Source organism: Cricetulus griseus, chromosome 2, assembly GCF_003668045.3.
Source record: "Cricetulus griseus strain 17A/GY chromosome 2, alternate assembly CriGri-PICRH-1.0, whole genome shotgun sequence".
Classification (NCBI taxonomy): domain Eukaryota; kingdom Metazoa; phylum Chordata; class Mammalia; order Rodentia; family Cricetidae; genus Cricetulus; species Cricetulus griseus.
In genome coordinates, this window is record NC_048595.1 from 234,268,171 (window position 1) to 234,280,353 (window position 12,183).

Consider the following 12,183-nt stretch of genomic DNA (forward strand, 5'->3'; position numbering starts at 1 on the left):
CCAGGACCTGGAAGCTTGAGCCACAGACATTTAGTGATTTTCTTCTCAGACCTTTCTGAGGGGCAGTCGCAGGTGTCTCCTTCACCATACCCACTTCTGTGGTCTTCCTGAATGCCATCTCTGGCTCAGGGTGTCATAGGGGCAGAAAGACCTGTCACCCATATGCCAACATATGCTCTGTCCACCAGCATCACCCCAAATGCTCAGTGTGAAGCCAGCTGCTTTCCCTTGTCTTGCAGCATGCATAAGCATGATAACAGACAAAGAGGGAGCCACTCAGAGCCCACCACGGCCCAGGAAAACCCCCATGTGGTGCTCCAATAGGCAGAAAAGAACCTGTGTGAGTACCGGGTTCTCGGTACTTAGTACTGCATCTTAATAAAATGGGGTCTTAGATCAAGGTGAACTTCAACAAGACACAGGCAATGAAACTGAAGCCAAGCCCAGGCACTGAGTTAGAACTCAGCTGCTAAGCATCAGCTGGCCCTTACCCATCAGCACCATCGTTGACTTGCATGTTCCCTAAAGGCAGCACTCACACAGTATATAGACACAGCTGCTGTGACTCCAAAATTAAAGGCACTCAACACACAGGAAAATTGATGAATAGATGGGTGGGTGGGTGGATGGATGGATGGATGGATGGATGGATGGATGGATGGACGGATGGAAAGATGGACAGACCGACAGACTGACGGATGAACAGAGTTAGGTCATAAGGAAAAAAATATTTTTTCCATTTTCGTGTTCTTTCATGAAGGGTCACCAAGTCAAAAAAAAAAAAATGCAGTAGGATGACTGCCATCTCCCTCCACTCCATTTTCCTCTCTTCTTCTATGTTAGTGAAATTTGTGTTACAGTGTAGACTGAAGCTTGCAGTGTGACAAGGGTACCTGAGGTATCATTGTCCATGCCTACAGGTGGCAGCAGCAGGAGGGACTGTAGTTGAGACCCTCACAGACCCACACTCTTGACACCGGTCCCAGAGGAACCAGATCCCAGCAGAGCAGCAGAGAACACAGAGCTCTGAGAGGAGAAAGGAGCATGCCTCCCCTGCATGTGTGGAGGGGACGATGCCTCCAGAATCAGGGGAACTGCACATCAGCAGACAGAAAACAAAGACTTCAAGTTTCTTTCCCACTCTGAACTGCCACTGGCTGGGGCAACGTTTAATGCTATTGATTCTCTTTCTTAAAGGTCGTAAATTACTGGGGGAATTATTAAGGTACTTGCTGGCCCAACCATCTCCAATAATCTATGTTCAACCCCGGGTTTGTGGAATGTTCACCCTGGGCTGTGGTTATGAAGTCCCTCTGTTTCTCATAGCCAACCCCATCCACCTCTGTAGGTGCTGGAGGTGATTCCATAACCTGGCTGCAGCTAGGCATAGCCATACTGTGACCCGAGGTGGAGGAGCATGTGACATAGCCATACTGTGACCACACCCAAGGTAGAGGAGCATGTCCTCTTTGGGGAACAAAGAAGTCCTTCCCAGCGCAAAGAAATGTAAGTGTTAAGGTGTTTAAGAGCCCACCCTCCACAGTCATTTCAAGGCCATATTACAACCCAGCACACCTGTAACACCAGCACTTGGCCAGATGAGATAAGAGATCACAAAGCCAGGCACAGCTACATAAAGAGCTCCAGGCTAACCTGGGTATAGACAAAGACATTGTTTTTCTTTGGGGGGATTGTTTTTTTAATTTTAAAAGAAATGCCACACTGTGGAATAAGACCACTTTCAGGCAGGTTGTGAAGAAAGGACAATGGCACTGAATCAGCCCTGGCTCACAAGGTATTCTGTTCCCTGCCACTGTTTAAAACCCAGAGGGAGCAGACTAGTCGGAGAGTCTAAGGGAAGCACAGCTTGGCTACCTTGTGCAAAGCTCTGTGTCCTGGGACCATGTCCTAAGGTGGCCCCTAGGTAGATGGTGAATTTGTCGCCTTCATTTTAAGAGACTCATTACATTTCTATCTGTGATCTCAGCGTTAGGTAAATGATACAGGGTAATTTATTATTTATACAGTGTCCTTTGTGATGAGCATCCGGAATGTTTAGCAGCAGGAAGGAGGAGGAAGAGCAAGGACTTGGCCACAATGGCAAAACCTTTCCACTCACCATAGTCAGCAGTGTCACCCAGCATCCCCACACTTATCCGTGCATGTCCCAGTCCCAGAGAGCCAAGCACAGATACACAAATGCCACCTGAGCCCTTGGGACTCAGCCAAGGACAGCTTCCCTCCTGTCTACCCCATCACAAGGACTTGTTGGGGTAGCCCAGACACAGAGACTCAAGTTCAAAGCCACAGGGCACCATGCATGCTGTGGGTCTTTGATTTTGTTGTTGTGTTGCTGTTTATTCTGGGAGGCAGATAAGACTAATCTTAACCGAAGTCGAAAATCATGCAAATATAGCTCAGGAAGAGGCATTTAGTTCTTTATTGCTCTTGCACACAGCACAAATAGGACCTCCAGAGCCAGCCCGGCTGAGTGTTTTTAGTGTTATTCCACTATACAGTACATCACAATGTTAATTTTCCACATTACTTTATTCCTTCTCCAGACCATATTTTACAACAGAGAAAACAAACTGCTTGTAATTACACTGCATGCCAGGACAAATTAAGTAAACACGCATTTTTAATGCTTCGGGCTGTTAGGGTACAAAACAAAGGACTTCGGTTAAGGTCAATATTAGAGTTATGCAATTGCCCAGGGATACAAAAGACAAACCCTTGATTGAATGTGGGTAAATGGAAATGGCTCCACTCAGTGCCACAGAGACAGATTCTCAAAAGTAATGCTCTGGCTGCCAAAGAGGCTGGGATGCAGGTCCTATTTTATATTCATTTTCTTAGGGATTGGTGTGCATGCCAATAATAAAGCAATATTAACGAACTAACAGAAAAATCCATCGTGTCATTATCAGGCACCAGTGTCATCTATCAGTGAGCTTGCTTTCTTCCACACCTGCTTCTCACCTACCACGAGGTTTACAGGACCACAGACCACAGTGTGGCACATTTCCGTTCATGCTCCTCACTTGAGAAAAACAGAAACTGACAATGTTGAACGACATACAAAAAGAGAAAGGACATGCATTGTATGGCAAAAGATGACCTCACTCGGTGTCATTCCTTAAGAATCAGCCACCTTGGTTTTAAAGGGGGTGTTGTGCAAGAGTGGAAGTGTTTTGTTTTATTTTGTTGTTTATATTTTTGTTTTCATGTTTTGGTCAGGCTCTCTCCCTGTCCTAGAATTCGACAAGTTAGGTTATCTGGACTAGGAAGCCTCAGGGATGGACACACACACACACACACACACACACACACACACACACACACACACACCTGTCTCAACTTCCTCAGCACTGGGATTACAGGGCATAACAGCATGCTTGTATTTTCTTAACATAAAAATTCTTTATTCAACATAATCAAGCCGGTATTGTATTTTCTATAGTAAATACAAGAATTTTTTTAAGTACGATAGAATTAACAAGGCAGTAACTATAAAGTCACTAAATTTAATTATATATTTTTCAATTATTTGATAAGAGTATAGTTGTGAACAATATTTTCAGCCACTTAAATGCAGTTAACTTATATAATAAATAAAATTTTACAAAAACACTGGACATTATAAAAAGAATTTTAAAACATTGGTGTTTCTAGAAATAACAGAAAAGCAACATGGAAATAAGCTGAAGAACAATTTATTCACATACCCCAAAGTCTATAGGACCTCTCTGCTGTCCTTTAATACTTTTTTTACTTTATTCCTTTCCCTTTATTAATGTCCCCCCTAGAGTGCAGACTACCACTGTTTAGGAGCTATTTGGAACCTACAGTATGTGTGTTCCTTTCTCAGCTAATCCTAGAAATTGTCTGTTACGATAAATCTTTCTGCCAAAAGCTGCCTGAGCCCCACCGCCACGTGTGAGCTTTACGCCAGCCACCTGCCCGAGTTAGGCCCGAATGAAACTTGTATTAGGTTCAATGCTGCTTGGCCAATGACTAGGATTCTCATCTGTTAGCTCAGTCTTAACTATCATAAACCTATATATTTTATAAGACTTATCTTATCGGACGCCTTATTGGCGTCCCTCCTTGCTGGTGGATCACATCGTGCCGCTGCAGCAGGAGTGGAGGGAAAAAGAGAGCCCTTCCTGTTTCTCCTTCGCTTAAATATGAGTCTCCTTGCTATGTCACTTCCTGCCTGGATCGACACTACTCTACTACACTTCCCAGAATCCTCTTTGACTCCTAGCCCTGCCTAACTTGCCATTTCATTGGCCAAACAGTATTTTATTTAACAATCAATAAGATAAACATACACAGAAGTACTTCCCCATCAATTGTCTAAGTGTTTCTTACATCTTAGAGATGAAAATAACTCTGGCTGAGCAATCACTTATACACTACAGTAATTAAAACGAATTAGGATGTCAACACAGTTCCATCCAGCTTTATGTCTACCGTGCCTTTTGTTGTTATGTGGTTGGGTGCCCACCATCCGTGGAAGACCGGCACATGACATTTCCTGCCTTTTTTTTAACATGTATCCTGGAGAACCAAACTCAAGTCCCCAGGATTGCATGGCAAAGAACTTTGCCAACTGAGCCATTGCCTCAGCCCCAGGACCCAGATTTTTAATTGAGTCAATGCAACGAGAGGTCATCAGCAAGAGTCTAATGAGACTCAGTGCAGAGGGTGGATGTGGGAAGGTTGGTTGGGAGCAGAGGACGGTGTAGCTGCAAATGACACCACAGACATGCTCGGAAAGGTGACACCACTCATAACCTCTATGTGCTCCAAGATCTGAGGATTCACTTTCCTCCTCCCAGGCAAGCTAGAACCGTTGGATCTCACCTGTTGTAGGAACTTCCTACATCAGTCCTTATCAACGCTCATTCTATAGCTGCAATTCACCTAGTTGCAACCTACTTGCAAACACATTTAAACATTCTGACCCTACAGCCAATACTCTGCCCTTTTACAGTTGCCTGTGCACTCTTACAGAGCAATAACCACAAAGCAGTCAGCCTCTTTCCCTGTTTATGTGCTCTGACACTCAGACTACGAACATACATCGTTCACCTAGGCCAGTGGTTCTCAACCTCTCAAATGGTGACCCCCAACCATGACATTATTTTCTTGGCTACTTCATAACTGTTATTTTCCTACTGGTATGAATTGTAATGTAAATATCTTGTATGCAACCCCTGTGAAAGGGTTGTTGAACCCCCAAATGGGGACCACAGGTTGAGAACCACTGGCCTAGGACTACATTTTTCTGCTTCTTCCTAGTGATTTTGATGTTCCAAATGGTCCCAAGCACAGGACTGCAGCGCCACCTTGCATCCTCAGCACCGTGAGGTCTTGCTGTGCCTCACCCGTGTGTATTTAGAAATTTCATCCAGACAGTTGTGTGGGTTATGATAGTGTGCCAGTGATCCACATGACATTGAGTAAGACATCTGTAAACAGAAATACACAGCAAAGGTGGCTCAGGGGTGAATATTTGATGACATGACCTGAATCGATGGACTTAAGGTCCCCTAACTCAATGTCTACTGTGGCCATAGAAATCATAACTGCCCCAATAAACAACAAATAAAGATCATACATTTTACATTCATGGAGAAAAACATTCTTCTGTATACATGAACTATGACCTTCATTGTACAGAAAGACTATCAGAGACAAGATGAAACTCCTTCAGGGATGGAGGAAGATGGGTACCAATTGGTGGCATCCTTGATACCCAGCCCTAGCCCAACCCTTAGATGCTGTTCTAACAAACCACTAAAACAAGAAAAGCACAGCATACTCCCACTGTCCTTGTCATTGTGTGTGTAAGAGAGAGAGAGAGAGAGAGAGAGAGAGAGAGAGAGAGAGAGAGAGAGGGAAGGAAGGAAGGAAGGAAGGAAGGAAGGAAGGAAGGAAGGAAGGGAGAGAGAGAGAGAGAGAGAGAGAGAGAGAGAGAGAGAGAGAAAGGAGAGAACCCGTGGCTCATGCCTACTTCCTGATACTATGTAGAAAGAGGCTTTAAATAGCCTCAAAGGGGTGTTTCCCTTTCCCCTTCCTTTATTATGCCCATAAATTCACCAGAATCCCCCTCTCACCATGTTTCCCAACAAACTTCCTAATGCCAAGATTTTCAGGTGTTCTGTAGCCTTGTAATTGGCAGTGAAAATTGCTTTTGGAACCCAATATTCAGTTCTCAGATCTGGTCCCAACAGTCATCCAGGTGGGTTGATGGCTTAAGTTGATGCCCACATGCTTCTTCCATTCCAAAGCCAGAATTGAGGTGTCCTGTCTTCTGTAATGAGGACTGAGCTGGGCTGGACTTGAGACAAGGCTATGTCAACACAGTATTTACATTTTTATTGTCTAAACAAGATTCTTTATATTTCACTGGAATGGGGCCTGGATTTCAACCTCATCTTCTCATGAAGATCTGTCCAATATATATTTGGAGCAATGAAGACTTGAACAACACCAATAAAAAAAAAAGTGACTCCATTGGCCATTGCTCAAATCTGTAGCCACCAATGGAGAAGCTACTTAACAGAATTTGGTGACTGTCCACCCAGAAGAGTTGAAGCCACAGCAGGGTGTGAGGTAGTTTGTCTTACTTAGCTGCAAGTTCCCTGGGCATTCCCAGCATTTCCATCATGAGCTCAGCATGAAGAAAAGTTGTTATGAAAAAGTCACACTCCCTCCAAAAGCCGCTGCAACACAGCTGCAATCCCAGTGACTACTACAGTGGTGCCAGCAGAGACTTCCATGCTGGGTTCTCACTGTGTGACCAGTGGGAGCAGAGCAGACTCTCAAAGCCTCTATGGGCCACCACACTGTGCATATTAGTGTCCTGTGTCCTACCCAGTCTCCCAGGACCCAAACAACCATGCCATCCATCCAATAGGATCTAACTCTGTTCCGAAGAAATGAGGTGGATATTTATAACACATAAATATTTATCAGTGTAGCAGCATGACTTCCGTGAAACAGCATTTGTCTCTGGATTCTTCGAAAAATAAGATAAACAGAAGGCTCCTGAGTAAAAAGGCAGGGAAGGCAGGCCTGTTTGTGTGAGTTCACATTCAGCATCTCTAGAGAAGGCTAAGTGCTAGCCCAAGAGACTCCATCCTGGGCTGGCCAGGAAGATGGTGTCTGACCCTGGTGGACTAAAAAAAAAAACCCAATCTGGTTGCAAGGCCAACAGTAAATACTGCTTCAAGGCAAGAGTTCTGCCCAGATAGCAATGCACCCCAATTGCCAACTCTTCCCTCAAAATCTCCTGTCCATGCCCTTCTTCTTAGAAGAAATCCTGTGAACACGTGAGCATGGAGTGTTTGTCCTGCAGCAGGCACTGTGCAGGCATGGTAAACTACAGACATCCGAGACCATCCAAAGGAAGGAGGCATGCTTAGTAATAGATTGTGGCCCTGAGGAATCACTTCACAATAAAACACCATAAAGATACAGAGATTGCAGGATGCACCAAGAGTAGACCCAAAAGAATAGGACAAAGTCCAGGCCAGCCAAGCGTCTGATGATACTGGCTATGTGGAACAAAAATGAAAATTATATGTAAGCTACATCTCTTGGCCATGCACAAGATACAGCATGTGCTTTATTTCATTGGTGCTTGCATTACAGTCCAGATGCTGGTCATACTCCACTTCTGCACTGTGAGCACCTGAGCACCAGTGATGGATGGGACTGCAAGGTCACCCCAGACCTGAGACACCAGAGGGCTGCAATAGCCATCCCCCTTCCCAAAGACCCCCTCCCCGCTGGATGTCAGGCCTTTGAGAAGTGCATTTCATTGTTAGACGATGCCATTCTATCCTAATTGTTTGCTGCATGGGTTGAGTGGAACCACTAGGAGCCTGAGAGATCAGATGCAGTTTTCCAGCTCAGAATGGTTATGAACCAAAAAGGTGAGTAAGCAGGTAAAGGAGCTTTGCACCAAGCCTGATGACCTGGGTTCAATCCCCAGAATCAACATGATAGGAGGAGAGAACCTACTCCTGGAAGTTGTCATCTGACCTCCACACATGCACCATAGCTCACTTCTGGACATCACACACACACACACACACACCATGTACACACACACACACACACACACACACACACACATACACACACACGTAAATATATGCAAAATGCTTTAATTTAATTTAGATTAAAATTAGAACAGTGTGGGATCCTAGACACACAGCATCAGGGACCTTCCCTAAACAAGGAACAGTGCCAAGGCTATCTTGTACATGGCTGTGCAGCTGGCGGGGCACAACCCTTGGACCCTCATCTGCTGAAACAAAGCTAATATTGCTGCCTGACTCCTTATCCACTGAGGGTCAGAACAAGGCTGGAACAGCACCTGGCTGTAACCAGCTCTGCACCCTACAGTGACCACCGATGTTGCTCCTGTTGAAGCTACTGCTATCATTGCTGTTTCTCACCACTCCACACACAGGGTTAGCATGGAGCATGCCCAGATGCAGTCTTCCTTGGACTCTGGCCACCATCTCCTCCTCACTTACTCTTTTTAGAACAAAACCTTGGCATTGACTGTTTCTTCTTTACATGAGGATGGCTCCTCAAGATCTCAACTGCTCATGTAGTATGTCTTCACACAAATCTTCCTTCCTTATCTTGCAAAGAGAAAAAAGTATCAAATCTAAGAGCATATTTTAGAGGTCAAAGTCTCATTTAATGCACTGTTGGGAAGCTAATAAGTTTTCAAAGCCAAAAGTGTGACATAGCTCAAATCCCAGCAACTGAACCTATCTCCAGATGGAATTCTCAGATTTGCTACTGATTTTTGTAGCCTGCTGTTGATTTCTGTCATGTCTTATGTCTCAAAGATGCATTACCACTCATGGCATGACAATAATATAATTTATTGAGAATAAAAAGCAATTTAGCCAGAGGGGTGGTGAATGCCTATACTCCCAGCATCTTGGAGATGAAGGCAAGAGGGTCCAGAGTTCAAGACCAGCTTCAATTTGGTATAAAGTTCAAAGACCTGTCTAGACTATGCAAGACACTGTTCTAAAAGAAAAGAGGAAGAATAAGAAAATAAAGAAGTTCAGTGGTTAAGAATACTGGCGGCTCTTCTAAAGGACCTGAGTTCAATTACCAGCACCCACATAGCAACTCATAACTGTCCATAACTCCCATTCCAGGGAATCCTACACTCTCAGACAGACATAAATTTAGGAAAAATACCAATACACATAAAATAAATAAATTTTAAAATATATTTTTAAAAGGAAATAAAGAACAAAAGTAGTAAATTCAAAAATCAGAGATATCTAATCTTAAAATTGTGGTGATATTAAAGCACACATTATAACATTGCTAATTTTCTTTTATGTGTATGTATATATCTGTATGTATAATGTGTGTGTGCATACATTCATGTGTGTGTATTTGTGTGTGTGTGTGTAAGTGCACACATGTCAGGACACGGGTGTGGATGTCTTTGGACAAACTTGGGGGTCAGTCTTCATCTTCCTCTTTGTCTAAAACAGGCTCTATTTTTTATCACTGTGCATGCCAGCAGGCTGGCTCATGCATGAACTTCCAGGGATTCTCCTGTCTCTGCCTACCATCTGTAGTGCACTAGAATAACAGAAATGCTACAACATCCAATTTTATGTAGGTTTGAGGGATTCAAACCTGGTCTTCACATTGCATGGCTAGTGAATTTCCCCACTGAGCCATCTCTCATTCACACTTCTAATTTTCTAATGAAAATATTCCCTTTTACTAAAGTTCCAAATTTACACAGGGAGACACTTGAGCTCCAATACCTTATGCAGGGAGGAGCTCACTCATGCAGGATGTCCTTGCTGTGCCCCTAACTGAGGTGTGTCACTGGAAACACTCACATGCCCACCTGGCCCTCACTGCCTAAGGACCTCCCAGACAAAGAATTTTTAAGAATCTGGTTACTAACTGTGAGAGCAGCAATGTGCAAATTGTCCACATAAGCATTTCTGTGCTGCTGCCCACTTTCTGCCTGACTCTGTATCTCCCAGTATCCCCTGCAAGGTCCCCATCAGAAAGAGGAACTCATTGTTTACAGTCTTCAGATGTTACCTTCAGTGAGAGACACTTCAAAGGGTGCATATGGGACTCTGCCCAGCCTGGCAAACACCGAGGCCCATGGTCTTGATTGATGGACCTCTCCCAGAGTTAATAAATACAAGCCGCTGCCCAGCTCTCCTAATGGGCTCCCAGCTCACGGGTGGCCTGGCTGGGCACGGTCTGAGAGTGAGATGAGCTGCCATGACAATCCATGGCAGCTCCTTTTATTCCTTCACGAATCTCCCTTTGCAGAACATCACATGGTCTCTTAATGTTTCCTCCTCGGATTCCATGGTGGTGACTTCATCCTCCCCCGGAGGACTTCCCCATAAAGATCTGCTCCGTTTTTCCCAATATCAAGTTGCCCAAATGGGTCCGGTGAGCATCTTTAATTAAGTACAGAATGTAAATATGTTTGAATGTTACCTCGACAAGCACGTTAACAGTGGGAAAGCTAGATGTTGTCCGTGCCCCCAGAGAACAGCCAAGGGCAAGTCCCTCTCATGCCACTATGCATATCCAAGGCAGAACAGTAGCCAACTGCCAGCCCTTTACACCATGCTCACTTCAGGGAGCTTGGAAGGAATGTGTCTGGAAGCTCTTGCCTGGGTGCAAATTGTGCCTTTGTGTCTGATAAGAATGGTTGTGATGCTCCAGCTTCACCAGCCCACTGTCCTGTAGGACAATCATTTACTACAATCTGTCCCTGTAGACACATTTTCACTGAAGGGAAGAGGAAAGCATAACTTGGGAAATGAGGGTTGCATCTGCCCTTGTTAGAAGTCACTTAGAAAGAGGGGGCAAAGAAGGTAAACTGCCCTTGATGTACTAAGGGTTCACATTTCCTCTGAATTTAACAAGAGCTGGCTGTGTGAGAATCCAAATTCCTCCTCAGAAGCCTCACATACCCTCTCCACTCATCATTGACATATGGACTTGGTAATCCAAGCGCACTCATATACATATATGTATATATGTATATTTTTTATTAATTCAAGTTAGGGAACAGGCTTGTTTCATATGTAAGTCCCTTCTCCCTCTCCCTCCCCTCACCCCCATCCTTCCTCCCCACCCCCAACCAACCCCCCACCCCATTCACCCACCACTCCCCAGGCAGGGTAGGGCCCTCAGCAGGGGCTCTGCAAAGTCCACCAAACCTTCCTGTGCTGGGCCTAAGCCCTTCCCTGTGTGTCCAGGGCCAGAGTGTATCCCTTCACGTGGGATGGGCTCTCAAAGTCCCTTCTTACACCAGGGAAAAATGCTAATCCACTTCCAGAGGCTCCCTGGAGTGCAGAGGCCTCCTTATTGGCATCCATGTTCAGGGGTCTGGGTCAGTCTTGTACTGGCCTCCCTGACAGCATCTGGGGTCGATGTGCTCTCCCTTGTTCAGGCCAACTGTTTCTGTGGGTTTCTCCAACTTAGTACAGACCCCTCCCTCTCTTCAACTAGATTCCAGATTTCAGCTCAGTATATTTCTGTGGATGTCTGTCTCTGCTTCCATCAGCCACTGGATGAGGGCTCTAGGATGGCATAAAGAGTATTCTTTTGAGTTTGGATGGAATGTTCTATAGATATCCGTTAACCCCAGTTGGGTCATAACTTCTTTCAGATCCTTTGTTTCTTTGTTAAGTTTCTGTCTGGTGGTCCTATCTAGTGGCGTAAGGGGGGTGTTGAAGTCTCCTACTATAAGTGTGTGTGGTTTGATCTTAGTAATGTTTCTTTTACAAATGTGGGTGCCTTCGTATTTGGGGCATAGATGTTCAGGATTGAGACTTCATCTTGATGGACTTTTCTTGTGATGAGTATGAAATGCCCTTCTTCATCTCTTTTGATTGATTTTAGTTTAAAGTCTAATTTGTTAGATATTAGGATTGCTACACCAACTTGTTTCTTGAGCCCATTTGATTGGAAATTCTTTTCTCATGCTTTTACTCTGAGTTATCGCCTGTCTTTGAAGTTGTGGTGTGTTTCTTGTAAACAGCAGAAGGATGGATTCTGTCTTCATATCTATTCTGTTAGCCTACATGTTTTTATGGGTAAGTTAAGATCATAGACATTTAAGGATATTAA

At 44.5% G+C, this 12,183-nt stretch overlaps 1 long non-coding RNA gene across 6 annotated transcripts in view; it reads right to left on the reverse strand.

Annotated features, from left to right (window-relative positions):
* The window catches only part of LOC103162993, a 128,619-nt gene that overhangs the window by 44,124 nt on the left and 72,312 nt on the right, over positions 1-12,183 (reverse strand). The window contains exon 5 of one of the 6 annotated variants that reach the window (XR_004768405.1): positions 5,314-5,480. The exons of the other annotated variants lie outside the window; for them this stretch is intronic. This is a non-coding gene — a long non-coding RNA (uncharacterized LOC103162993). Of the gene's footprint in view, positions 1-5,313; positions 5,481-12,183 lie in introns of those variants that run through there. 6 annotated transcript variants of the gene reach the window in all.